The following is a 26,351-nucleotide window of genomic DNA, read 5'->3' as shown; positions in this document are numbered from 1 at the left end:
CAACTTAGGATGGCCATTGACAGCTTCATGCTTTTTATACTGTGCATTTAAGCATCAATAAATCCTTTTCGGAATCGGAGAGGAAGGCGGCAACAGAGCAAAATGTCAATAGTTCCTTGGATTGCCAGCCAGTCTCCCATGCCCGTACTTGCCGGGCAGCAGTCTGCGATCTGACAAGAACAGGCACATTCAGCTTAGGATAGCCGTAGACGGCTTCACACCCTGTATACTGTGGATTTAAGCATCAATAAATCCTTTTCGGAATCGAAGCGGAAGGCGGCTACAGAGCAAATTGTCAACAACACCTGGGATTCCCATCCAGTCTCCCATGCTGATACTTACCGGGCCCTAAGCTGGGTAGCAGTCTGCGATCTGACGAGAGCAGGCGCGTTCAGCTTAGGATGGCCGTTGACAGCTTCCCACTTTGTATACTGTGGATTTAAGCATCAATAAATAATTTTCGGAATCGGAGCAGAAACATAGCAAAATGTCAACGGCAGCTGGGATTCCAGCCAGTCTCCCATGCTGGTACTTACCAGGCCCGAAGCTGGGTAGCAGTCTGCGATCTGACGAGAACAGGCGCATTCAGCTTAGGAAGGCCGTAGACATCTTCACACCCTGTATACTGTGGATTTAAGCATCAATAAATCCTTTTCGGAATCGGAGCGGAAGGCGGCAACAGATCAAAATGTCAACGACACCTGGGATTCCCAGCCAGTCTCCCATTCTGGTACTTACCGGGCCCTAAGCTGGGTAGCAGTCTGCGATCTGACGAGAGCAGGCACGTTCAGCTTAGGATGGCCGTTGCAGCTTCTCGCCCTTTATACTGTGCATTTAAGCATCAATAAATCCTTTTCGGAATCGGAACGGAACGGAAGGCGGCAACAGAGCAAAATGTCAACGGCAGCCGGGATTCCCAGCCAGTGTCTCATGCCGGTACTTACCGGACCCTAAGATCTGTACCAGTCTGCGATCTGACGAGAGCAGGCGCGTTAAGCTTAGGATGGCCGTCGACAGCTTCACACCTTGTATACTGTGGATTTAAGCATCAATAAATTCTTTTCGGAATCGGAGCGGAAGGCAGCAATAGAGCAAAATGTCACCAGCACCCGGGATTCCCAGCCAGTCTCCCATGCCAGTTCTTACCGGGCCCTAAGCTGTGTAGCAGTCTGCGATCGGACAAGTGCAGGCGCGTTCAGCTTAGGATGGCCATTGACAGCTTAATGCTTTTTTATACTGTGCATTTAAGCATCAATAAATCCTTTTCGGAATCGGAGAGGAAGGCGGCAACAGAGCAAAATGTCAATAGCACCTTGGATTGCCAGCCAGTCTCTCATGCCCGTACTTGCCGGGCAGCAGTCTGCGATCTGACAAGAACAGGCACATTCAGCTTAGGATAGCCGTAGACGGCTTCACACCCTGTATACTGTGGATTTAAGCATCAATAAATCCTTTTCGGAATCGGAGCGGAAGGCGGCTACAGAGCAAAATGTCAACAACACCTGGGATTCCCAGCCAGTCTCCCATGCTGGTACTTACCGGGCCCTAAGCTGGGTAGCAGTCTGCGATCTGACGAGAGCAGGCACGTTCAGCTTAGGATGGCCGTTGACAGCTTCGCGCCCTTTATACTGTGCATTTAAGCATCAATAAATAATTTTCCGAATCGGAGCGGAAGGCGGCAACAGAGCAAAATGTCAACTGCACCCGGGATTCCCAGCCAGTCTCCCATGCTGGTACTTACCAGGCCCTAAGCTGGGTAGCAGTCTGCGATCTGACGAGAGCAGGCGCGTTCAGCTTAGGATGGCCGTTGACAGCTTCTCGCCCTTTATACTGTGCATTTAAGCATCAATAAATCCTTTTCGGAATCGGAACGGAAGGCGGCAACAGAGCAAAATGTCAACGGCAGCCGGGATTCCCAGCCAGTGTCCCATGCCGGTACTTACCGGGCCCTAAGATCTGTACCAGTCTGCGATCTGACGAGAACAGGCGCATTTAGCTTAGGATGGCCGTAGACATCTTCACACCCTGTATACTGTGCATTTAAGCATCAATAAATCCTTTTCAGAATCGGAACGGAAGGCGGCAACAGATTAAAATGTCAACTGCACCCGGGATTCCCAGCCAGTCTCCCATGCTGGTACTTACCAGGCCCTAAGCTGGGTAGCAGTCTGCGATCTGATGAGAGCAGGCGCGTTCAGCTTAGGATGGCCGTTGACAGCTTCACATTTTGTATACTGTGCATTTAAGCATCAATAAATCCTTTTCGGAATCGAAACGGAAGGCGGCAACAGAGCAAAATGTCAACGGCAGCCGGGATTCCCAGCCAGTGTCCCATGCCGGTACTTACCGGGCCCTAAGATCTGTACCAGTCTGCGATCTGACGAGAACAGGCGCATTCAGCTTAGGATGGCCGTAGACATCTTCACACCCTGTATACTGTGGATTTAAGCATCAATAAATCCTTTTCGGAATCGGAGCGGAAAGCAGCAATAGAGCAAAATGTCAACGGCACCCGGGATTCCCAGCCAGTCTCCCATGCTGGTACTTACCGGGCCCTAAGCTGGGTAGCAGTCTGCGATCTGACGAGAGCAGGCGCGTTCAGCTTAGGATGGCCATTGACAGCTTCATGCTTTTTATACTGTGCATTTAAGCATCAATAAATTCCTTTTCGGAATCGGAGAGGAAGGCGGCAACAAAGCAAAATGTCAATAGCACCTTGGATTGCCAGCCAGTCTCCCATGCCTGTACTTGCCGGGCAGCAGTCTGCGATCTGACAAGAACAGGCACATTCAGCTTAGGATAGCCGTAGACGGCTTCACACCCTGAATACTGTGGAATTAAGCATCAATAAATCCTTTTCGGAATCGGAGCGGAAGGCGGCTACAGAGCAAAATGTCAACAACACCTGGGATTCCCAGCCAGTCTCCCATGCTAGTACTTACCGGGCCCTAAGCTGGGTAGCAGTCTGCGATCTGACGAGAGCAGGCGCGTTCAGCTTAGGATGGCTGTTGACAGCTTCACGCCCTTTATACTGTGCATTTAAGCATCAATAAATCCTTTTCCGAATCGGAGCGGAAGGCAGCAACAGATTAAAATGTCAACTGCACCCGGGATTCCCAGCCAGTCTCCCATGCTGGTACTTACCAGGCCCTAAGCTGGGTAGCAGTCTGCGATCTGACGAGAGCAGGTGCGTTCAGCTTCGGATGGCCGTTGACAGCTTCACACTTTGTATACTGTGCATTTAAGCATCAATAAATCCTTTTCGGAATCGGAACTGAAGGCGGCATAAGAGCAAAATGTCAACGGCAACCGGGATTCCCAGCCAGTCTCCCATGCCAGTACTTACCGGGCCCTAAGCTGGGTAGCAGTCTGCAATGTGACGAGAGCAGGCGCGTTCAGCTTAGGATGGCCATTGACAGCTTCATGATTTTTATACTGCGCATTTAAGCATCAATAAATCCTTTTTCGGAATCGGAGCGAAAGGCGGCAACAGAGCAAAATGTCAACTGCACCCGGGATTCCCAGCCAGTCTCCCATGCCGGTACTTACTGAGCCCTAAGCTGGGTAGCAGTCTGCAATCTGACGAGAGCAGGCACGTTCAGCTTAGGATGGCCGTTGACAGCTTCTCGCCCTTTATACTGTGCATTTAGGCATCAATAAATCTTTTTCGGAATCGGAACGGAAGGCGGCAACAGAGCAAAATGTCAACGGCAGCCGAGATTCCCAGCCAGTGTCCCATGCCAGTACTTACCAGGCCCTAAGCTGGGTAGCAGTCTGCGATCTGACGAGAGCAGGCACGTTCAGCTTAGGATGGCCATTGACAGCTTCATGATTTTTATACTGTGCATTTAAGCATCAATAAATCCTTTTCGGAATCGGAACGGAAGGCGGCAACAGAGCAAAATGTCAACTGCACCCGGGATTCCCAGCCAGTCTCCCATGCCGGTACTTAATGGGCCCTAGGCTGGGTAGCAGTCTGCGATCTGACGAGAGCAGGTGCGTTCAGCTTAGGATGGCCATTGACAGCTTCATGCTTTTTATACTGTGCATTTAAGCATCAATAAATCCTTTTCCGAATCAGAGCGGAAGGCAGCAACAGATTAAAATGGCAACTGCACCCGGGATTTCCAGCCAGTCTCCCATGCTGGTACTTACCAGGCCCTAAGCTGGGTAGCAGTCTGCGATCTGACGAGAGCAGGCGCGTTCAGCTTAGAATGGCCGTTGACAGCTTCACACTTTGTATACTGTGCATTTAAGCATCAATAAATCCTTTTCGGAATCGGAACTGAAGGCGGCATAAGAGCAAAATGTCAACGACAACCGGGATTCCCAGCCAGTCTCCCATGCCAGTACTTACCGGGCCCTAAGCTGGGTAGCAGTCTGCGATGTGACGAGAGCAGGCGCGTCCAGCTTCGGATGGCCATTGACAGCTTCATGATTTTTATACTGCGCATTTAAGCATCAATAAATCCTTTTTCGGAATCGGAGCGGAAGGCGGCAACAGAGCAAAATGTCAACTGCACCCGGGATTCCCAGCCAGTCTCCCATGCCGGTACTTACTAAGCCCTAAGCTGGGTAGCAGTCTGCAATCTGACGAGAGCAGGCGCGTTTAGCTTAGGATGGCCGTTGACAGCTTCTCGCCCTTTATACTGTGCATTTAGGCATCAATAAATCCTTTTCGGAATCGGAAACGGAAGGCGGCAACAGAGCAAAATGTCATCGGCAGCCGGGATTCCCAGCCAGTCTCCCATGCTGGTACTTACCGGGCCCTAAGATCTGTACCAGTCTGCGATCTGACGAGAACAGGCGCATTCAGCTTAGGATGGCCGTTGACAGGTTCACACTTTGTATACTGTGCATTTAAGCATCAATAAATCCTTTTCGGAATCGGAACCGGAACGGAAGGCGACAACAGAGCAAAATGTCAACGGCAGTCGGGATTCCCAGCCAGTGTCCCATGCCGGTACTTACCGGGCCCTAAGATCTGTACCAGTCTGCGATCTGACGAGAGCAGGCGCGTTAAGCTTAGGATGGCCGTTGACAGCTTCACACTTTGTATACTGTGGATTTAAGCATCAATAAATAATTTTCGGAATCGGAGCAGAAACAGAGCAAAATGTCATCTGCACCCGGGATTCCCAGCCAGTCTCCCATGCTGGTACTTACCAGGCCCGAAGCTGGGTAGCAGTCTGCGATCTGACGAGAACAGGCGCATTCAGCTTAGGATGGCCGTAGACATCTTCACACCCTGTATACTGTGGATTTAAGCATCAATAAATCCTTTTTGGAATCGGAGCGTAAGGCGGCAACAGAGCAAAAGGTCAACGACACCTGGGATTCCCAGCCAGTCTCCTATGCTGGTACTTACCGGGCCCTAAGCTGGGTAGCAGTCTGCGATCTGACGAGAGCAGGCACGTTCAGCTTAGGATGCCCGTTGACAGCTTCTCGCACTTTATACTGTGCATTTAAGCATCAATAAATCCTTTTCGGAATCGGAAACGGAAGGCGGCAACAGAGCAAAATGTCAACTGCAGCCGGGATTCCCAGCCAGTGTCCCATGCCGGTACTTACCGGGCCCAAAGATCTGTACCAGTCTGCGATCTGACAAGAGCAGGCGCGTTAAGCTTAGGATGGCCGTCGACAGCTTCACACCTTGTATACTGTGGATTTAAGCATCAATAAATTCTTTTCGGAATCGGAGCGGAAGGCAGCAATAGAGCAAAATGTCAAGCGCACCCGGGATTCCCAGCCAGTCTCCCATGCCAGTACTTACCGGGCCCTAAGCTGGGTAGCAGTCTGCGATCTGACGAGAGCAGGCACGTTCAGCTTAGGACAGCCATTGACAGCTTCATGCTTTTTATACTGTGCATTTAAGCATCAATAAATCCTTTTCGGAATCGGAGAGGAAGGCGGCAACAGAGCAAAATGTCAATAGCACCTTGGATTGCCAGCCAGTCTCCCATGCCCGTACTTGCCGGGCAGCAGTCTGCGATCTGACAAGAACAGGCACATTCAGCTTAGGATAGCCGTAGACGGCTTCACACCCTGTATACTGTGGATTTAAGCATCAATAAATCCTTTTCGGAATCGGAGCGGAAGGCGGCTACAGAGCAAAATGTCAACAACACCTGGGATTCCCAGCCAGTCTCCCATGCTGGTACCTACCGGGCCCTAAGCTGGGTAGCAGTCTGCGATCTGACGAGAGCAGGCGCGTTCAGCTTAGGATGGCCGTTGACAGCTTCACGCCCTTTATACTGTGCATTTAAGCATCAATAAATCCTTTTCCGAATCGGAGCGGAAGGCGGCAACAGATTAAAATGTCAACTGCACCCGGGATTCCCAGCCAGTCTCCCATGCTGGTACTTACCAGGCCCTAAGCTGGGTATCAGTCTGCGATCTGACGAGAGCAGGCGCATTCAGCTTAGGATGGCCGTTGACACGTTCACACTTTGTATACTGTGCATTTAAGCATCAATAAATCCTTTTCGGAATCGGAACGGAAGGCGGCAACAGAGCAAAATGTCAACGGCAGCCGGGATTCCCAGCCAGTGTCCCATGCCGGTACTTACCGGGCCCTAAGATCTGTACCAGTCTGCGATCTGACGAGAGCAGGCGCGTTAAGCTTAGGATGGCCGTTGACAGCTTCACACCTTGTATACTGTGGATTTAAGCATCAATAAATTCTTTTCGGAATCGAAGCGGAAGGCAGCAATAGAGCAAAATGTCAATGGCAACCGGTATTCCCAGCCAGTCTCCCATGCCAGTACTTACCGGGCCCTAAGCTGGGTAGTAGTCTGCAATCTGACGAGAGCAGGCGCGTTCAGCTTAGGATGGCCATTGACAGCTTCATGCTTTTTATACTGTGCATTTAAGCATCAATAAATCCTTTTCGGAATCGGAGAGGAAGGCGGTAACAGAGCAAAATGTCAATAGCACCTTGGATTGCCAGCCAGTCTCCCATGCCCGTACTTGCCGGGCAGCAGTCTGCGATCTGACAAGAACAGACACATTCAGCTTAGGATAGCCGTAGACGGCTTCACACCCTGTATACTGTGGATTTAAGCATCAATAAATCCTTTTCGGAATCGGAGCGGAAGGCGGCTACAGAGCAAAATGTCAACAACACCTGGGATTCCCAGCCAGTTTCCCATGCTGGTACTTACCGGGCCCTAAGCTGGGAAGCAGTCTGCGATCTGACGAGAGCAGGCGCGTTCAGCTTAGGATGGCCGTTGACAGATTCACGTCCTTTATACTGTGCATTTAAGCATCAATAAATCCTTTTCCGAATCGGAGCGGAAGGCAGCAACAGATTAAAATGTCAACTGCACCCGGGATTCCCAGCCAGTCTCCCATGCTGGTACTTACCAGGCCCTAAGCTGGGTAGCATTCTGCGATCTGACGAGAGCAGGCGCGTTCAGCTTAGGATGGCCGTTGACAGCTTCACACTTTGTATACTGTGCATTTGAGCATCAATAAATCCTTTTCGGAATCGGAACTGAAGGCGGCATAAGAGCAAAATGTCAACCGGGATTCCCAGCCAGTCTCCCATGCCAGTACTTACCGGGCCCTAAGCTGCTTAGCAGTCTGCGATGTGACAAGAGCAGGCGTGTTCAGCTTAGGATGGCCATTGACAGCTTCGTGATTTTTATACTGCGCATTTAAGCATCAATAAATCCTTTTTCGGAATCGGAGCGGAAGGCGGCAACAGAGCAAAATGTCAACTGCACCCGGGATTCCCAGCCAGTCTCCCATGCCGGTACTTACTGGGCCCTAAGCTGGGTAGCAGTCTGCAATCTGACGAGAGCAGGCGCTTTCAGCTTAGGATGGCCGTTGACAGCTTCTCGCCCTTTATACTGTGCATTTAGGCATAAATAAATCCTTTTCGGAATCGGAACGGAAGGCGGCAACAGAGCAAAATGTCAACGGCAGCCGAGATTCCCAGCCAGTGTCCCATGCCAGTACTTACCAGGCCCTAAGCTGGGTAGCAGTCTGCGATCTGACGAGAGCAGGCGCGTTCAGCTTAGGATGGCCATTGACAGCTTCATGATTTTTATACTGTGCATTTAAGCATCAATAAATCCTTTTCGGAATCGGAACGTAAGGCGGCAACAGAGCAAAATGTCAACGACACCCGGGATTCACAGCCAGTCTCCCCTGCTGGTACTTACCAGGCCCTAAGCTGGATAGCAGTCTGCGATCTGACGAGTGCAGGCACGTTCAGCTTAGGATGGCCGTTGACAGCTTCTCGCCCTTTATACTGTGCATTTAAGCATCAATAAATCCTTTTCGGAATCGGAAACGGAAACGGAAGGCGGCAACAGAGCAAAATGTCATCGGCAGCTGGGATTCCCAGCCAGTGTCCCATGTCGGTACTTACCGGGCCCTAAGATCTGTACCAGTCTGCGATCTGACAAGAGCAGGCGCGTTAAGCTTAGGATGGCCGTCGACAGCTTCACACCTTGTATACTGTGGATTTAAGCATCAATAAATTATTTTCGGAATCGGAGCGGAAGGCAGCAATAGAGCAAAATGTCAACCGCACCCGGGATTCCCAGCCAGTCTCCCATGCCAGTACTTACCGGGCCCTAAGCTGGGTAGCAGTCTGCGATCTGACGAGAGCAGGCGCATTCAGCTTAGGATGGCCGTTGACAGCTTCACGCCCTTTATACTGTGCATTTAAGCATCAATAAATCCTTTTCCGAATCGGAGCGGAAGGCGGCAACAGATTAAAATGTCAACTGCACCCGGGATTCCCAGCCAGTCTCCCATGCTGGTACTTACCAGGCCCTAAGCTGGGTATCAGTCTGCGATCTGACGAGAGCAGGCGCATTCAGCTTAGGATGGCCGTTGACAGGTTCACACTTTGTATACTGTGCATTTAAGCATCAATAAATCCTTTTCGGAATCGGAACGGAAGGCGGCAACAGAGCAAAATGTCAACGGCAGCCGGGATTCCCAGCCAGTGTCCCATGCCGGTACTTACCGGGCCCTAAGATCTGTACCAGTCTGCGATCTGACGAGAGCAGGCGCGTTAAGCTTAGGATGGCCGTTGACAGCTTCACACCTTGTATACTGTGGATTTAAGCATCAATAAATTATTTTCGGAATCGGAGCGGAAGGCAGCAATAGAGCAAAATGTCAATGGCAACCGGTATTCCCAGCCAGTCTCCGATGCCAGTACTTACCGGGCCCTAAGCTGGGTAGCAGTCTGCAATCTGACGAGAGCAGGCGCGTTCAGCTTAGGATGGCCATTGACCGCTTCATGCTTTTTATACTGTGCATTTAAGCATCAATAAATCCTTTTCGGAATCGGAACGGAAGGCGGCAACAGAGCAAAATGTCAACTGCACCCGGATTCCCAGCCAGTCTCCCATGCCGGTACTTACTGGGCCCTAAGCTGGGTAGCGGTCTGCGATCTGACGAGAGCAGGCGCGTTCAGCTTAGGATGGCCGTTGACATCTTCACGCCTTGTATATTGTGGATTTAAGCATCAATAAATATTTTTATTAATCGGAGAGGAAGGCGGCAACAGAGCAAAATGTCAATGGCACCTTGTATTGCCAGCCAGTCTCCCATGCCGGTAACTGCCGAGCAGCAGTCTGTGATCTGAGGAGAGCAGGCACGTTCAGGCTTAGGATGGCCGTTGACAGCTTCACACCCTGTGTATTGTGGATTTAAGCATCAATAAATCCTTTTCCGAATCGGAGCGGAAGGCGGCAAAAGATTAAAATGTCAACTGCACCCGGGATTCCCAGCCAGTCTCCCATGCTGGTACTTACCAGGCCCTAAGCTGGGTAGAAGTCTGCGATCTGACGAGAGCAGGCGCGTTCAGCTTAGGATGGCCATTGACAGCTTCACACTTTGTATACTGTGGATTTAAGCATCAATAAATAATTTTCGGACTCGTAGCAGAAACAGAGCAAAATGTCAACTCCACCCGGGATTCCCAGCCAGTCTCCCATGCTGGTACTTACCAGGCCCGAAGCTGGGTAGCAGTCTGCGATCTGACGAGAACAGGCGCATTCAGCTTTGGATGGCCGTAGACATCTTCACACCCTGTATACTGTGGATTTAAGCATCAATAAATCCTTTTCGGAATCGGAGCGTAAGGCGGCAACAGAGCAAAATGTCAACGACACCTGGGATTCCCAGCCAGTCTCCCATGCTGGTACTTTCCGAGCCCTAAGCTGGGTAGCAGTCTGCGAACTGACGAGAGCAGGCACGTTCAGCTTAGGATGGCCGTTGACAGCTTCTTGCCCTTTATACTGTGCATTTAAGCATCAATAAATCCTTTTTCGAATCGGAGCGGAGGGCGGCAACAGATTAAAATGTCAACTGCACCCGGGATTCCCAGCCAGTCTCCCATGCTGGTACTTACCAGGCCCTAAGCTGGGTATCAGTCTGCGATCTGACGAGAGCAGGCGCATTCAGCTTAGGATGGCCGTTGACACGTTCACACTTTGTATACTGTGCATTTAAGCATCAATAAATCCTTTTCGGAATCGGAACGGAAGGCGGCAACAGAGCAAAATGTCAACGGCAGCCGGGATTCCCAGCCAGTGTCCCATGCCGGTACTTACCGGGCCCTAAGATCTGTACCAGTCTGCGATCTGACGAGAGCAGGCGCGTTAAGCTTAGGATGGCCGTTGACAGCTTCACACCTTGTATACTGTGGATTTAAGCATCAATAAATTCTTTTCGGAATCGGAGCGGAAGGCAGCAATAGAGCAAAATGTCAATGGCAACCGGTATTCCCAGCCAGTCTCCCATGCCAGTACTTACCGGGCCCTAAGCTGGGTAGCAGTCTGCAATCTGACGAGAGCAGGCGCGTTCAGCTTAGGATGGCCATTGACAGCTTCATGCTTTTTATACTGTGCATTTAAGCATCAATAAATCCTTTTCGGAATCGGAGAGGAAGGCGGTAACAGAGCAAAATGTCAATAGCACCTTGGATTGCCAGCCAGTCTCCCATGCCCGTACTTGCCGGGCAGCAGTCTGCGATCTGACAAGAACAGGCACATTCAGCTTAGGATAGCCGTAGACGGCTTCACACCCTGTATACTGTGGATTTAAGCATCAATAAATCCTTTTCGGAATCGGAGCGGAAGGCGGCTACAGAGCAAAATGTCAACAACACCTGGGATTCCCAGCCAGTCTCCCATGCTTGTACTTACCGGGCCCTAAGCTGGGTAGCAGTCTGCGATCTGACGAGAGCAGGCGCGTTCAGCTTAGGATGGCCGTTGACAGCTTCACGCCCTTTATACTGTGCATTTAAGCATCAATAACTCCTTTTCCGAATCGGAGCGGAAGGAAGCAACAGATTAAAATGTCAACTGCACCTGGGATTCCCAGCCAGTCTCCCATGCTGGTACTTACCAGGCCCTAAGCTGGGTAGCAGTCTGCGATCTGACGAGAGCAGGCGCGTTCAGCTTAGGATAGCCGTTGACAGCTTCACACTTTGTATACTGTGCATTTAAGCATCAATAAATCCTTTTCGGAATCGGAACTGAAGGCGGCATAAGAGCAAAATGTCAACCGGGATTCCCAGCCAGTCTCCCATGCCAGTACTTACCGGGCCCTAAGCTGCTTAGCAGTCTGCGATGTGACAAGAGCAGACGTGTTCAGCTTAGGATGGCCATGGACAGCTTCGTGATTTTTATACTGCGCATTTAAGCATCAATAAATCCTTTTTCGGAATCGGAGCGGAAGGCGGCAACAGAGCAAAATGTCAACTGCACCCGGGATTCCCAGCCAGTCTCCCATGCCGGTACTTACTGTGCCCTAAACTGGGTAGCAGTCTGCAATCTGACGAGAGCAGGCGCGTTCAGCTTAGGATGGCCGTTGACAGCTTCTCGCCCTTTATACTGTGCATTTAGGCATCAATAAATCCTTTTCGGAATCGGAACGGAAGGCGGCAACAGAGCAAAATGTCAACGGCAGCCGAGATTCCCAGCCAGTGTCCCATGCCAGTACTTACCAGGCCCTAAGCTGGGTAGCAGTCTGCGATCTGACGAGAGCAGGCGCGTTCAGCTTAGGATGGCCATTGACAGCTTCATGATTTTTATACTGTGCATTTAAGCATCAATAAATCCTTTTCGGAATCGGAACGGAAGGCGGCAACAGAGCAAAATGTCAACGACACCCGGGATTCCCAGCCAGTCTCCCCTGCTGGTACTTACCAGGCCCTAAGCTGGATAGCAGTCTGCGATCTGACGAGTGCAGGCACGTTCAGCTTAGGATGGCCGTTGACAGCTTCTCGCCCTTTATACTGTGCATTTAAGCATCAATAAATCCTTTTCGGAATCGGAAACGGAAGGCGGCAACAGAGCAAAATGTCATCGGCAGCCGGGATTCCCAGCCAGTGTCCCATGTCGGTACTTACCGGGCCCTAAGATCTGTACCAGTCTGCGATCTGACAAGAGCAGGCGTGTTAAGCTTAGGATGGCCGTCGACAGCTTCACACCTTGTATACTGTGGATTTAAGCATCAATAAATTATTTTCGGAATCGGAGCGGAAGGCAGCAATAGAGCAAAATGTCAACCGCACCCGGGATTCCCAGCCAGTCTCCCATGCCAGTACTTACCGGGCCCTAAGCTGGGTAGCAGTCTGCGATCTGACGAGAGCAGGCACATTCAGCTTAGGACAGCCATTGACAACTTCATGCTTTTTATACTGTGCATTTAAGCATCAATAAATCCTTTTCGGAATCGGAGAGGAAGGCGGCAACAGAGCAAAATGTCAATAGCACCTTGGATTGCCAGCCAGTCTCCCATGCCCGTACTTGCCGGGCAGCAGTCTGCGATCTGACAAGAACAGGCATATTCAGCTTAAGATAGCCGTAGACGGCTTCACATCCTGTATACTGTGGATTTAAGCATCAATAAATCCTTTTCGGAATCGGAGCGGAAGGCGGCTACAGAGCAAAATGTCAACAACACCTGGGATTCCCAGCCAGTCTCCTATGCTGGTACCTACCGGGCCCTAAGCTGGGTAGCAGTCTGCGATCTGACGAGAGCAGGCGCGTTCAGCTTAGGATGGCCGTTGACAGCTTCACGCCCTTTATACTGTGCATTTAAGCATCAATAAATCCTTTTCCGAATCGGAGCGGCAGGCGGCAACAGATTAAAATGTCAACTGCACCCGGGATTCCCAGCCAGTCTCCCATGCTGGTACTTACCAGGCCCTAAGCTGGGTATCAGTCTGCAATCTGACGAGAGCAGGCGCGTTCATCTTAGGATGGCCATTGACAGCTTCATGCTTTTTATACTGTGCATTTAAGCATCAATAAATCCTTTTCGGAATCGGAACGGAAGGCGGCAACAGAGCAAAATGTCAACTGCACCCGGATTCCCAGCCAGTCTCCCATGCCGGTACTTACTGGGCCCTAAGCTGGGTAGAGGTCTGCGATCTGACGAGAGCAGGCGCGTTCAGCTTAGGATGGCCGTTGACATCTTCACGCCTTGTATATTGTGGATTTAAGCATCAATAAATATTTTTATTAATCGGAGAGGAAGGCGGCAACAGAGCAAAATGTCAATGGCACCTTGTATTGCCAGCCAGTCTCCCATGCCGGTAACTGCCGGGCAGCAGTCTGTGATCTGAGGAGAGCAGGCACGTTCAGGCTTAGGATGGCCGTTGACAGCTTCACACCCTGTGTATTGTGGATTTAAGCATCAATAAATCCTTTTCCGAATCGGAGCGGAAGGCGGCAAAAGATTAAAATGTCAACTGCACCCGGGATTCCCAGCCAGTCTCCCATGCTGGTACTTACCAGGCCCTAAGCTGGGTAGAAGTCTGCGATCTGACGAGAGCAGGCGCGTTCAGCTTAGGATGGCCATTGACAGCTTCACACTTTGTATACTGTGGATTTAAGCATCAATAAATAATTTTCGGACTCGTAGCAGAAACAGAGCAAAATGTCAACTCCACCCGGGATTCCCAGCCAGTCTCCCATGCTGGTACTTACCAGGCCCAAAGCTGGGTAGCAGTCTGCGATCTGACGAGAACAGGCGCATTCAGCTTAGGATGGCCGTAGACATCTTCACACCCTGTATACTGTGGATTTAAGCATCAATAAATCCTTTTCGGAATCGGAGCGTAAGGCGGCAACAGAGCAAAATGTCAACGACACCTGGGATTCCCAGCCAGTCTCCCATGCTGGTACTTTCCGAGCCCTAAGCTGGGTAGCAGTCTGCGATCTGACGAGAGCAGGCACGTTCAGCTTAGGATGGCCGTTGACAGCTTCTTGCCCTTTATACTGTGCATTTAAGCATCAATAAATCCTTTTCGGAATCGGAAACGGAAGGCGGCAACAGAGCAAAATGTCAACGGCAGCCGGGATTCCGAGCCAGTGTCCCATGCCGGTACTTACCGGGCCCTAAGATCTGTACCAGTCTGCGATCTGACAAGAGCAGGCGCGTTAAGCTTAGGATGGCCGTCGACAGCTTCACACCTTGTATACTGTGGATTTAAGCATCAATAAATTCTTTTCGGAATCGGAGCGGAAAGCAGCAATAGAGCAAAATGTCAACGGCACCCGGGATTCCCAGCCAGTCTCCCATGCTGGTACTTACCGGGCCCTAAGCTGGGTAGCAGTCTGCGATCTGACGAGAGCAGGCGCGTTCAGCTTAGGATGGCCATTGACAACTTCATGATTTTTATACTGTGCATTTAAGCATCAATAAATCCTTTTCGGAATCGGAGAGGAAGGCGGCAACAGAGCAAAATGTCAATGGCACCTTGGATTGCCAGCCAGTCTCCCATGCCTGTACTTGCCGGGCAGCAGTCTGCGATCTGACAAGAACAGGCACATTCAGCTTAGGATAGCCGTAGACGGCTTCACACCCTGTATACTGTGGATTTAAGCATCAATAAATCCTTTTCGGAATCGGAAACGGAAGGCGGCAACAGAGCAAAATGTCAACGGCAGCCGGGATTCCGAGCCAGTGTCCCATGCCGGTACTTACCGGGCCCTAAGATCTGTACCAGTCTGCGATCTGACAAGAGCAGGCGCGTTAAGCTTAGGATGGCCGTCGACAGCTTCACACCTTGTATACTGTGGATTTAAGCATCAATAAATTCTTTTCGGAATCGGAGCGGAAAGCAGCAATAGAGCAAAATGTTAACGGCACCCGGGATTCCCAGCCAGTCTCCCATGCTGGTACTTACCGGGCCCTAAGCTGGGTAGCAGTCTGCGATCTGACGAGAGCAGGCGCGTTCAGCTTAGGATGGCCATTGACAGCTTCATGCTTTTTATACTGTGGATTTAAGCATCAATAAATCCTTTTCGGAATCGGAGCGTAAGGCGGCAACAGAGCAAAATGTTAACGACACCTGGGATTCCCAGCCAGTCTCCCATGCTGGTACTTTCCGAGCCCTAAGCTGGGTAGCAGTCTGCGATCTGACGAGAGCAGGCACGTTCAGCTTAGGATGGCCGTTGACAGCTTCTTGCCCTTTATACTGTGCATTTAAGCATCAATAAATCCTTTTCGGAATTGGAAACGGAAGGCTGCAACAGAGCAAAATGTCAACGGCAGCCGGGATTCCCAGCCAGTGTCCCATGCCGGTACTTACCGGGCCCTAAGATCTGTACCAGTCTGCGATCTGACAAGAACAGGCGCGTTAAGCTTAGGATGGCCGTCGACAGCTTCACACCTTGTATACTGTGGATTTAAGCATCAATAAATTATTTTCGGAATCGGAGCGGAAAGCAGCAATAGAGCAAAATGTCAACGGCACCCGGGATTCCCAGCCAGTCTCCCATGCTGGTACTTACCGGGCCCTAAGCTGGGTAGCAGTCTGCGATCTGACGAGAGCAGGCGCGTTCAGCTTAGGATGGCCATTGACAGCTTCATGCTTTTTATACTGTGCATTTAAGCATCAATAAATCCTTTTCGGAATCGGAGAGGAAGGCGGCTACAGAGCAAAATGTCAACAACACCTGGGAATCCCAGCCAGTCTCCCATGCTGGTACTTACCGGGCCCTAAGCTGGGTAGCAGTCTGCAATCTGACGAGAGCAGGCGCGTTCAGCTTAGGATGGCCGTTGACAGCTTCACGGCCTTTATACTGTGCATTTAAGCATCAATAAATCCTTTTCCGAATCGGAGCGGAAGGCAGCAACAGATTAAAATGTCAACTGCACCCGGGATTCCCAGCCAGTCTCCCATGCTGGTACTTACCAGGCCCTAAGCTGGGTAGCAGTCTGCGATCTGACGAGAGCGGGCGCGTTCAGCTTAGGATGGCCGTTGACAGCTTCACACTTTGTATACTGTGCATTTAGGCATCAATAAATCCTTTTCGGAATCGGAACTGAAGGCAGCATAAGAGCAAAATGTCAACGGCAACCGGGATTCCCAGCCAGTCTCCCATGCCAGTACTTACCGGGCCCTAAGCTGGGTAGCAGTCTGCGATGTGACGAGAGCAGGCGCGTCCAGCTTAGGATGGCCATTGACAGCTTCATGATTTTTATACTGCGCATTTAAGCATCAATAAATCCTTTTTCGGAATCGGAGCGGAAGGCGGCAACAGAGCAAAATGTCAACTGCACCCGGGATTCCCAGCCAGTCTCCCATGCCGGTACTTACTGAGCCCTAAGCTGGGTAGCAGTCTGCAATCTGACGAGAGCAGGCGCGTTCAGCTTAGGATGGCCGTTGAGAGCTTCTTGCCCTTTATACTGTGCATTTAAGCATCAATAAATCCTTTTCGGAATCGGAAACGGAAGGCGGCAACAGAGCAAAATGTCAACGGCAGCCGGGATTCCGAGCCAGTGTCCCATGCCGGTACTTACCGGGCCCTAAGATCTGTACCAGTCTGCGATCTGACAAGAGCAGGCGCGTTAAGCTTAGGATGGCCGTCGACAGCTTCACACCTTGTATACTGTGGATTTAAGCATCAATAAATTCTTTTCGGAATCGGAGCGGAGAGCAGCAATAGAGCAAAATGTTAACGGCACCCGGGATTCCCAGCCAGTCTCCCATGCTGGTACTTACCGGGCCCTAAGCTGGGTAGCAGTCTGCGATCTGACGAGAGCAGGCGCGTTCAGCTTAGGATGGCCATTGACAGCTTCATGCTTTTTATACTGTGCATTTAAGCATCAATAAATCCTTTTCGGAATCGGAGAGGAAGGCGGCAACAGAGCAAAATGTCAATAGCACCTTGGATTGCCAGCCAGTCTCCCATGCCTGTACTTGCCGGGCAGCAGTCTGCGATCTGACAAGAACAGGCACATTCAGCTTAGGATAGCCGTAGACGGCTTCACACCCTGTATACTGTGGATTTAAGCATCAATAAATCCTTTTCGGAATCGGAGCGGAAGGCGGCTACAGAGCAAAATGTCAACAACACCTGGGATTCCCAGCCAGTCTCCCATGCTAGTACTTACCGGGCCCTAAGCTGGGTAGCAGTCTGCGATCTGACGAGAGCAGGCGCGTTCAGCTTAGGATGGCCGTTGACAGCTTCACGCCCTTTATACCGTGCATTTAAGCATCAATAAATCCTTTTCCGAATCGGAGCGGAAGGCAGCAACAGATTAAAATGTCAACTGCACCCGGGATTCCCAGCCAGTCTCCCATGCTGGTACTTACCAGGCCCTAAGCTGGGTAGCAGTCTGCGATCTGACGAGAGCAGGCGCGTTCAGCTTCGGATGGCCGTTGACAGCTTCACACTTTGTATACTGTGCATTTAAGCATCAATAAATCCTTTTCGGAATCGGAACTGAAGGCGGCATGAGAGCAAAATGTCAACGGCAACCGGGATTCCCAGCCAGTCTCCCATGCCAGTACTTACCGGGCCCTAAGCTGGGTAGCAGTCTGCGATGTGACGAGAGCAGGCGCGTTCAGCTTAGGATGGCCATTGACAGCTTCACGATTTTTATACTGCGCATTTAAGCATCAATAAATCCTTTTTCGGAATCGGAGCGGAAGGCGGCAACAGAGCAAAATGTCAACTGCACCCGGGATTCCCAGCCAGTCTCCCATGCCGGTACTTACTGAGCCCTAAGCTGGGTAGCAGTCTGCAATCTGACGAGAGCAGGCACGTTCAGCTTAGGATGGCTGTTGACAGCTTCTCGCCCTTTATACTGTGCATTTAGGCATCAATAAATCCTTTTCGGAATCGGAACGGAAGGCGGCAACAGAGCAAAATGTCAACGGCAGCCGAGATTCCCAGCCAGTGTCCCATGCCAGTACTTACCAGGCCCTAAGCTGGGTAGCAGTCTGCGATCTGACGAGAGCAGGCACGTTCAGCTTAGGATGGCCGTAGACATCTTCACACCCTGTATACTGTGGATTTAAGCATCAATAAATCCTTTTCGGAATCGGAGCGTAAGGCGGCAACAGAGCAAAATGTCAACGACACCTGGGATTCCCAGCCAGTCTCCCATGCTGGTACTTTCCGAGCCCTAAGCTGGGTAGCAGTCTGCGATCTGACGAGAGCAGGCACGTTCAGCTTAGGATGGCCGTTGACAGCTTCTTGCCCTTTATACTGTGCATTTAAGCATCAATAAATCCTTTTCGGAATTGGAAACGGAAGGCGGCAACAGAGCAAAATGTCAACGGCAGCCGGGATTCCCAGCCAGTGTCCCATGCCGGTACTTACCGGGCCCTAAGATCTGTACCAGTCTGCGCTCTGACGAGAGCAGGCGCGTTCAGCTTCGGATGGCCGTTGACAGCTTCACACTTTGTATACTGTGCATTTAAGCATCAATAAATCCTTTTCGGAATCGGAACTGAAGGCGGCATAAGAGCAAAATGTCAACGGCAACCGGGATTCCCAGCCAGTCTCCCATGCCAGTACTTACCGGGCCCTAAGCTGGGTAGCAGTCTGCGATGTGACGAGAGCAGGCGCGTTCAGCTTAGGATGGCCATTGACAGCTTCATGATTTTTATACTGCGCATTTAAGCATCAATAAATCCTTTTTCGGAATCGGAGCGGAAGGCGGCAACAGAGCAAAATGTCAATGGCACCTTGGAATGCCAGCCAGTCTCCCATGCCTGTACTTGCCGGGCAGCAGTCTGCGATCTGACAAGAACAGGTACATTCAGCTTAGGATAGCCGTAGACGGCTTCACACCCTGTATACTGTGGATTTAAGCATCAATAAATCCTTTTCGGAATCGGAGCGGAAGGCGGCTACAGAGCAAAATGTCAACAACACCTGGGATTCCCAGCCAGTCTCCCATGCTAGTACTTACCGGGCCCTAAGCTGGGTAGCAGTCTGCGATCTGACGAGAGCAGGCGCGTTCAGCTTAGGATGGCCGTTGACAGCTTCACGCCCTTTATACTGTGCATTTAAGCATCAATAAATCCTTTTCCGAATCGGAGCGGAAGGCAGCAACAGATTAAAATGTCAACTGCACCCGGGATTGCCAGCCAGTCTCCCATGCTGGTACTTACCAGGCCCTAAGCTGGGTAGCAGTCTGCGCTCTGACGAGAGCAGGCGCGTTCAGCTTCGGATGGCCGTTGACAGCTTCACACTTTGTATACTGTGCATTTAAGCATCAATAAATCCTTTTCGGAATCGGAACTGAAGGCGGCATAAGAGCAAAATGTCAACGGCAACCGGGATTCCCAGCCAGTCTCCCATGCCAGTACTTACCGGGCCCTAAGCTGGGTAGCAGTCTGCGATGTGACGAGAGCAGGCGCGTTCATCTTAGGATGGCCATTGACAGCTTCATGATTTTTATACTGCGCATTTAAGCATCAATAAATCCTTTTTCGGAATCGGAGCGGAAGGCGGCAACAGAGCAAAATGTCAACTGCACCCGGGATTCCCAGCCAGTCTCCCATGCCGGTACTTACTGAGCCCTAAGCTGGGTAGCAGTCTGCAATCTGACGAGAGCAGGCACGTTCAGCTTAGGATGGCTGTTGACAGCTTCTCGCCCTTTATACTGTGCATTTAGGCATCAATAAATCCTTTTCGGAATCGGAACGGAAGGCGGCAACAGAGCAAAATGTCAACTGCACCCGGGATTCCCAGCCAGTCTCCCATGCCGGTACTTAATGGGCCCTAGGCTGGGTAGCAGTCTGCGATCTGACGAGAGCAGGCGCGTTCAGCTTAGGATGGCCATTGACAGCTTCATGCTTTTTATACTGTGCATTTAAGCATCAATAAATCCTTTTCGGAATCGGAACGGAAGGCGGCAACAGAGCATAATGTCAACTGCACCCGGGATTCCCAGGTGCATTTAAGCATCAATAAATATTTTTATTAATCGGAGAGGAAGGCGGCAACAAAGCAAAATGTCAACGGCACCTTGGATTGCCAGCCAGTCTCCCATGCCGGTAACTGCCGGGCAGCGGTCTGCGATCTGAGGAGAGCAGGCACGTTCAGGCTTAGGATGGCCGTTGACAGCTTCACACCCTGTGTATTGTGGATTTAAGCATCAATAAATCCTTTTCCGAATCGGAGCGGAAGGCGGCAACAGATTAAAATGTCAACTGCACCCGGGATTCCCAGCCAGTCTCCCATGCTGGTACTTACCAGGCCCTAAGCTGGGTAGAAGTCTGCGATCTGACGAGAGCAGGCGCGTTCAGCTTAGGATGGCCGTTGACAGCTTCACACTTTGTATACTGTGGATTTAAGTATCAATAAATAATTTTCGGACTCGTAGCAGAAACAGAGCAAAATGTCAACTCCACCCGGGATTCCCAGCCAGTACTTACCAGGCCCGAAGCTAGGTAGCAGTCTGCGATCTGACGAGAACAGGCGCATTCAGCTTAGGATGGCCGTAGACATCTTCACACCCTGTATACTGTGGATTTAAGCATCAATAAATCCTTTTCGGAATCGGAGCGTAAGGCGGCAACAGAGCAAAATGTCAACGACACCTGGGATTCCCAGCCAGTCTCCCATGCTGGTACTTTCCGAGCCCTAAGCTGGGTAGCAGTCTGCGATCTGACGAGAGCAGGCACGTTCAGCTTAGGATGGCCGTTGACAGCTTCTTGCCCTTTATACTGTGCATTTAAGCATCAATAAATCCTTTTCGGAATTGGAAACGGAAGGCGGCAACAGAGCAAAATGTCAACGGCAGCCGGGATTCCCAGCCAGTGTCCCATGCCGGTACTTACCGGGCCCTAAGATCTGTACCAGTCTGCGATCTGACAAGAGCAGGCGCGTTAAGCTTAGGATGGCCGTCGACAGCTTCACACCTTGTATACTGTGGATTTAAGCATCAATAAATTATTTTCGGTATCGGAGCGGAAAGCAGCAATAGAGCAAAATGTCAACGGCACCCGGGATTCCCAGCCAGTCTCCCATGCTGGTACTTACCGGGCCCTAAGCTGGGTAGCAGTCTGCGATCTGACGAGAGCAGGCGCGTTTAGCTTAGGATGGCCATTGACAGCTTCATGCTTTTTATACTGTGCATTTAAGCATCAATAAATCCTTTTCGGAATCTGAGAGGAAGGCGGCTACAGAGCAAAATGTCAACAACACCTGGGATTCCCAGCCAGTCTCCCATGCTGGTACTTACCGGGCCCTAAGCTGAGTAGCAGTCTGCAATCTGACGAGAGCAGGCGCGTTCAGCTTAGGATGGCCGTTGACAGCTTCACGCTCTTTATACTGTGCATTTAAGCATCAATAAATCCTTTTCCGAATCGGAGCGGAAGGCAGCAACAGATTAAAATGTCAACTGCACCCGGGATTCCCAGCCAGTCTCCCATGCTGGTACTTACCAGGCCCTAAGCTGGGTAGCAGTCTGCGATCTGACGAGAGCAGGCGCGTTCAGCTTAGGATGGCCGTTGACAGCTTCACACTTTGTATACTGTGCATTTAGGCATCAATAAATCCTTTTCGGAATCGGAACTGAAGGCAGCATAAGAGCAAAATGTCAACGGCAACCGGGATTCCCAGCCAGTCTCCCATGCCAGTATTTACCGGGCCCTAAGCTGGGTAGCAGTCTGCGATGTGACGAGAGCAGGCGCGTCCAGCTTAGGATGGCCATTGACAGCTTCATGATTTTTATACTGCGCATTTAAGCATCAATAAATCCTTTTTCGGAATCGGAGCGGAAGGCGGCAACAGAGCAAAATGTCAACTGCACCCGGGATTCCCAGCCAGTCTCCCATGCCGGTACTTACTGAGCCCTAAGCTGGGTAGCAGTCTGCAATCTGACGAGAGCAGGCGCGTTCAGCTTAGGATGGCCGTTGAGAGCTTCTTGCCCTTTATACTGTGCATTTAAGCATCAATAAATCCTTTTCGGAATCGGAAACGGAAGGCGGCAACAGAGCAAAATGTCAACGGCAGCCGGGATTCCGAGCCAGTGTCCCATGCCGGTACTTACCGGGCCCTAAGATCTGTACCAGTCTGCGATCTGACAAGAGCAGGCGCGTTAAGCTTAGGATGGCCGTCGACAGCTTCACACCTTGTATACTGTGGATTTAAGCATCAATAAATTCTTTTCGGAATCGGAGCGGAAAGCAGCAATAGAGCAAAATGTCAACGGCACCCGGGATTCCCAGCCAGTCTCCCATGCTGGTACTTACCGGGCCCTAAGCTGGGTAGCAGTCTGCGATCTGACGAGAGCAGGCGCGCTCAGCTTAGGATGGCCATTGACAGCTTCATGCTTTTTATACTGTGCATTTAAGCATCAATAAATCCTTTTCGGAATCGGAGAGGAAGGCGGCAACAGAGCAAAATGTCAATAGCACCTTGGATTGCCAGCCAGTCTCCCATGCCTGTACTTGCCGGGCAGCAGTCTGCGATCTGACAAGAACAGGCACATTCAGCTTAGGATAGCCGTAGACGGCTTCACACCCTGTATACTGTGGATTTAAGCATCAATAAATCCTTTTCGGAATCGGAGCGGAAGGCGGCTACAGAGCAAAATGTCAACAACACCTGGGATTCCCAGCCAGTCTCCCATGCTAGTACTTACCGGGCCCTAAGCTGGGTAGCAGTCTGCGATATGACGAGAGCAGGCGCGTTCAGCTTAGGATGGCCGTTAACAGCTTCACGCCCTTTATACTGTGCATTTAAGCATCAATAAATCCTTTTCCGAATCGGAGCGGAAGGCAGCAACAGATTAAAATGTCAACTGCACCCGGGATTCCCAGCCAGTCTCCCATGCTGGTACTTACCAGGCCCTAAGCTGGGTAGCAGTCTGCGATCTGACGAGAGCAGGCGCGTTCAGCTTCGGATGGCCGTTGACAGCTTCACACTTTGTATACTGTGCATTTAAGCATCAATAAATCCTTTTCGGAATCGGAACTGAAGGCGGCATAAGAGCAAAATGTCAACGGCAACCGGGATCCCCAGCCAGTCTCCCATGCCAGTACTTACCGGGCCCTAAGCTGGGTAGCAGTCTGCGATGTGACGAGAGCAGGCGCGTTCAGCTTAGGATGGCCATTGACAGCTTCATGATTTTTATACTGCGCATTTAAGCATCAATAAATCCTTTTTCGGAATCGGAGCGGAAGGCGGCAACAGAGCAAAATGTCAACTGCACCCGGGATTCCCAGCCAGTCTCCCATGCCGGTACTTACTGAGCCCTAAGCTGGGTAGCAGTCTGCAATCTGACGAGAGCAGGCACGTTCAGCTTAGGATGGCTGTTGACAGCTTCTCGCCCTTTATACTGTGCATTTAGGCATCAATAAATCCTTTTCGGAATCGGAACGGAAGGCGGCAACAGAGCAAAATGTCAACGGCAGCCGAGATTCCCAGCCAGTGTCCCATGCCAGTACTTACCAGGCCCTAAGCTGGGTAGCAGTCTGCGATCTGACGAGAGCAGGCACGTTCAGCTTAGGATGGCCATTGACAGCTTCATGATTTTTATACTGTGCATTTAAGCATCAATAAATCCTTTTCGGAATCGGAACGGAAGGCGGCAACAGAGCAAAATGTCAACTGCACCCGGGATTCCCAGCCAGTCTCCCATGCCGGTACTTAATGGGCCCTAGGCTGGGTAGCAGTCTGCGATCTGACGAGAGCAGGCGCGTTCAGCTTAGGATGGCCATTGACAGCTTCATGCTTTTTATACTGTGCATTTAAGCATCAATAAATCCTTTTCGGAATCGGAACGGAAGGCGGCAACAGAGCATAATGTCAACTGCACCCGGGATTCCCAGGTGCATTTAAGCATCAATAAATATTTTTATTAATCGGAGAGGAAGGCGGCAACAAAGCAAAATGTCAACGGCACCTTGGATTGCCAGCCAGTCTCCCATGCCGGTAACTGCCGGGCAGCGGTCTGCGATCTGAGGAGAGCAGGCACGTTCAGGCTTAGGATGGCCGTTGACAGCTTCACACCCTGTGTATTGTGGATTTAAGCATCAATAAATCCTTTTCCGAATCGGAGCGGAAGGCGGCAACAGATTAAAATGTCAACTGCACCCGGGATTCCCAGCCAGTCTCCCATGCTGGTACTTACCAGGCCCTAAGCTGGGTAGAAGTCTGCGATCTGACGAGAGCAGGCGCGTTCAGCTTAGGATGGCCGTTGACAGCTTCACACTTTGTATACTGTGGATTTAAGTATCAATAAATAATTTTCGGACTCGTAGCAGAAACAGAGCAAAATGTCAACTCCACCCGGGATTCCCAGCCAGTACTTACCAGGCCCGAAGCTAGGTAGCAGTCTGCGATCTGACGAGAACAGGCGCATTCAGCTTAGGATGGCCGTAGACATCTTCACACCCTGTATACTGTGGATTTAAGCATCAATAAATCCTTTTCGGAATCGGAGCGTAAGGCGGCAACAGAGCAAAATGTCAACGACACCTGGGATTCCCAGCCAGTCTCCCATGCTGGTACTTTCCGAGCCCTAAGCTGGGTAGCAGTCTGCGATCTGACGAGAGCAGGCACGTTCAGCTTAGGATGGCCATTGACAGCTTCATGCTTTTTATACTGTGCATTTAAGCATCAATAAATCCTTTTCGGAATTGGAAACGGAAGGCGGCAACAGAGCAAAATGTCAACGGCAGCCGGGATTCCCAGCCAGTGTCCCATGCCGGTACTTACCGGGCCCTAAGATCTGTACCAGTCTGCGATCTGACAAGAGCAGGCGCGTTAAGCTTAGGATGGCCGTCGACAGCTTCACACCTTGTATACTGTGGATTTAAGCATCAATAAATTATTTTCGGAATCGGAGCGGAAAGCAGCAATAGAGCAAAATGTCAACGGCACCCGGGATTCCCAGCCAGTCTCCCCTGCTGGTACTTACCGGGCCCTAAGCTGGGTAGCAGTCTGCGATCTGACGAGAGCAGGCGCGTTCAGCTTAGGATGGCCAATGACAGCTTCATGCTTTTTATACTGTGCATTTAAGCATCAATAAATCCTTTTCGGAATCGGAGAGGAAGGCGGCTACAGAGCAAAATGTCAACAACACCTGGGATTCCCAGCCAGTCTCCCATGCTGGTACTTACCGGGCCCTAAGCTGGGTAGCTGTCTGCAATCTGACGAGAACAGGCGCATTCAGCTTAGGATGGCCGTTGACAGCTTCACGCCCTTTATACTGTGCATTTAAGCATCAATAAATCCTTTTCCGAATCGGAGCGGAAGGCAGCAACAGATTAAATTGTCAACTGCACCCGGGATTCCCAGCCAGTCTCCCATGCTGGTACTTACCAGGCCCTAAGCTGGGTAGCAGTCTGCGATCTGACGAGAGCAGGCGCGTTCAGCTTAGGATGGCCGTTGACAGCTTTACACTTTGTATACTGTGCATTTAGGCATCAATAAATCCTTTTCGGAATCGGAACTGAAGGCAGCATAAGAGCAAAATGTCAACGGCAACCGGGATTCCCAGCCAGTCTCCCATGCCAGTACTTACCGGGCCCTAAGCTGGGTAGCAGTCTGCGATGTGACGAGAGCAGGCGCGTCCAGCTTAGGATGGCCATTGACAGCTTCATGATTTTTGTACTGCGCATTTAAGCATCAATAAATCCTTTTTCGGAATCGGAGCGGAAGGCGGCAACAGAGCAAAATGTCAACTGCACAAGGGATTCCCAGCCAGTCTCCCATGCCGGTACTTACTGAGCCCTAAGCTGGGTAGCAGTCTGCAATCTGACGAGAGCAGGCGCGTTCAGCTTAGGATGGCCGTTGACAGCTTCTCTCCCTTTATACTGTGCATTTAGGCATCAATAAATCCTTTTCGGAATCGGAACGGAAGGCGGCAACAGAGCAAAATGTCAACGGCAGCCGGGATTCCCAGCCAGTGTCCCATGCCAGTACTTACCAGGCCCTAAGCTGGGTAGCAGTCTGCGATCTGACGAGAGCAGGCGCGTTCAGCTTAGGATGGCCATTGACAGCTTCATGATTTTTATACTGTGCATTTAAGCATCAATAAATCATTTTCGGAATCGGAACGGAAGGCGGCAACAGAGCAAAATGTCAACTACACCCGGGATTCCCAGCCAGTCT

At 50.9% G+C, this 26,351-nt stretch overlaps 25 pseudogenes; all 25 read right to left on the bottom strand.

Moving 5' to 3' along the window:
* Nucleotides 1–1,490: 1,490 nt before the first annotated feature.
* LOC130346299 (5S ribosomal RNA) lies at nucleotides 1,491–1,610 on the bottom strand (annotated as a pseudogene).
* Nucleotides 1,611–1,692: 82 nt separating this feature from the next.
* Nucleotides 1,693–1,812, bottom strand: LOC130349082 (5S ribosomal RNA; annotated as a pseudogene).
* Nucleotides 1,813–2,096: 284 nt separating this feature from the next.
* LOC130327875 (5S ribosomal RNA) lies at nucleotides 2,097–2,216 on the bottom strand (annotated as a pseudogene).
* Nucleotides 2,217–2,500: 284 nt separating this feature from the next.
* LOC130316955 (5S ribosomal RNA) lies at nucleotides 2,501–2,620 on the bottom strand (annotated as a pseudogene).
* Nucleotides 2,621–2,893: 273 nt separating this feature from the next.
* LOC130316878 (5S ribosomal RNA) lies at nucleotides 2,894–3,013 on the bottom strand (annotated as a pseudogene).
* Nucleotides 3,014–3,095: 82 nt separating this feature from the next.
* Nucleotides 3,096–3,215, bottom strand: LOC130352670 (5S ribosomal RNA; annotated as a pseudogene).
* A 2,104-nt stretch (nucleotides 3,216–5,319) lies between these two features.
* LOC130352844 (5S ribosomal RNA) lies at nucleotides 5,320–5,439 on the bottom strand (annotated as a pseudogene).
* A 677-nt stretch (nucleotides 5,440–6,116) lies between these two features.
* On the bottom strand, nucleotides 6,117–6,236 carry LOC130352359 (5S ribosomal RNA; annotated as a pseudogene).
* A 1,080-nt stretch (nucleotides 6,237–7,316) lies between these two features.
* LOC130331392 (5S ribosomal RNA) lies at nucleotides 7,317–7,436 on the bottom strand (annotated as a pseudogene).
* Nucleotides 7,437–8,530: 1,094 nt separating this feature from the next.
* LOC130347296 (5S ribosomal RNA) lies at nucleotides 8,531–8,650 on the bottom strand (annotated as a pseudogene).
* Nucleotides 8,651–11,125: 2,475 nt separating this feature from the next.
* On the bottom strand, nucleotides 11,126–11,245 carry LOC130352849 (5S ribosomal RNA; annotated as a pseudogene).
* An 82-nt stretch (nucleotides 11,246–11,327) lies between these two features.
* On the bottom strand, nucleotides 11,328–11,447 carry LOC130352690 (5S ribosomal RNA; annotated as a pseudogene).
* Nucleotides 11,448–12,927: 1,480 nt separating this feature from the next.
* On the bottom strand, nucleotides 12,928–13,047 carry LOC130333158 (5S ribosomal RNA; annotated as a pseudogene).
* Nucleotides 13,048–14,525: 1,478 nt separating this feature from the next.
* On the bottom strand, nucleotides 14,526–14,645 carry LOC130317188 (5S ribosomal RNA; annotated as a pseudogene).
* A 475-nt stretch (nucleotides 14,646–15,120) lies between these two features.
* On the bottom strand, nucleotides 15,121–15,240 carry LOC130352822 (5S ribosomal RNA; annotated as a pseudogene).
* A 487-nt stretch (nucleotides 15,241–15,727) lies between these two features.
* On the bottom strand, nucleotides 15,728–15,847 carry LOC130317185 (5S ribosomal RNA; annotated as a pseudogene).
* A 1,094-nt stretch (nucleotides 15,848–16,941) lies between these two features.
* LOC130352829 (5S ribosomal RNA) lies at nucleotides 16,942–17,061 on the bottom strand (annotated as a pseudogene).
* A 272-nt stretch (nucleotides 17,062–17,333) lies between these two features.
* On the bottom strand, nucleotides 17,334–17,453 carry LOC130314964 (5S ribosomal RNA; annotated as a pseudogene).
* A 1,689-nt stretch (nucleotides 17,454–19,142) lies between these two features.
* On the bottom strand, nucleotides 19,143–19,262 carry LOC130314953 (5S ribosomal RNA; annotated as a pseudogene).
* A 1,958-nt stretch (nucleotides 19,263–21,220) lies between these two features.
* On the bottom strand, nucleotides 21,221–21,340 carry LOC130353050 (5S ribosomal RNA; annotated as a pseudogene).
* Nucleotides 21,341–21,422: 82 nt separating this feature from the next.
* On the bottom strand, nucleotides 21,423–21,542 carry LOC130352952 (5S ribosomal RNA; annotated as a pseudogene).
* An 82-nt stretch (nucleotides 21,543–21,624) lies between these two features.
* LOC130349077 (5S ribosomal RNA) lies at nucleotides 21,625–21,744 on the bottom strand (annotated as a pseudogene).
* Nucleotides 21,745–22,434: 690 nt separating this feature from the next.
* Nucleotides 22,435–22,554, bottom strand: LOC130339668 (5S ribosomal RNA; annotated as a pseudogene).
* Nucleotides 22,555–25,308: 2,754 nt separating this feature from the next.
* LOC130334793 (5S ribosomal RNA) lies at nucleotides 25,309–25,428 on the bottom strand (annotated as a pseudogene).
* An 82-nt stretch (nucleotides 25,429–25,510) lies between these two features.
* Nucleotides 25,511–25,630, bottom strand: LOC130349071 (5S ribosomal RNA; annotated as a pseudogene).
* Between the last annotated feature and the right edge of the window lie 721 nt (nucleotides 25,631–26,351).

This window comes from Hyla sarda, chromosome 1 (genome assembly GCF_029499605.1).
Source record: "Hyla sarda isolate aHylSar1 chromosome 1, aHylSar1.hap1, whole genome shotgun sequence".
NCBI lineage: Eukaryota > Metazoa > Chordata > Amphibia > Anura > Hylidae > Hyla > Hyla sarda.
Note: the sequence above shows the minus strand (reverse complement) of the source record. Positions and strands in the feature narration are given on the sequence as shown.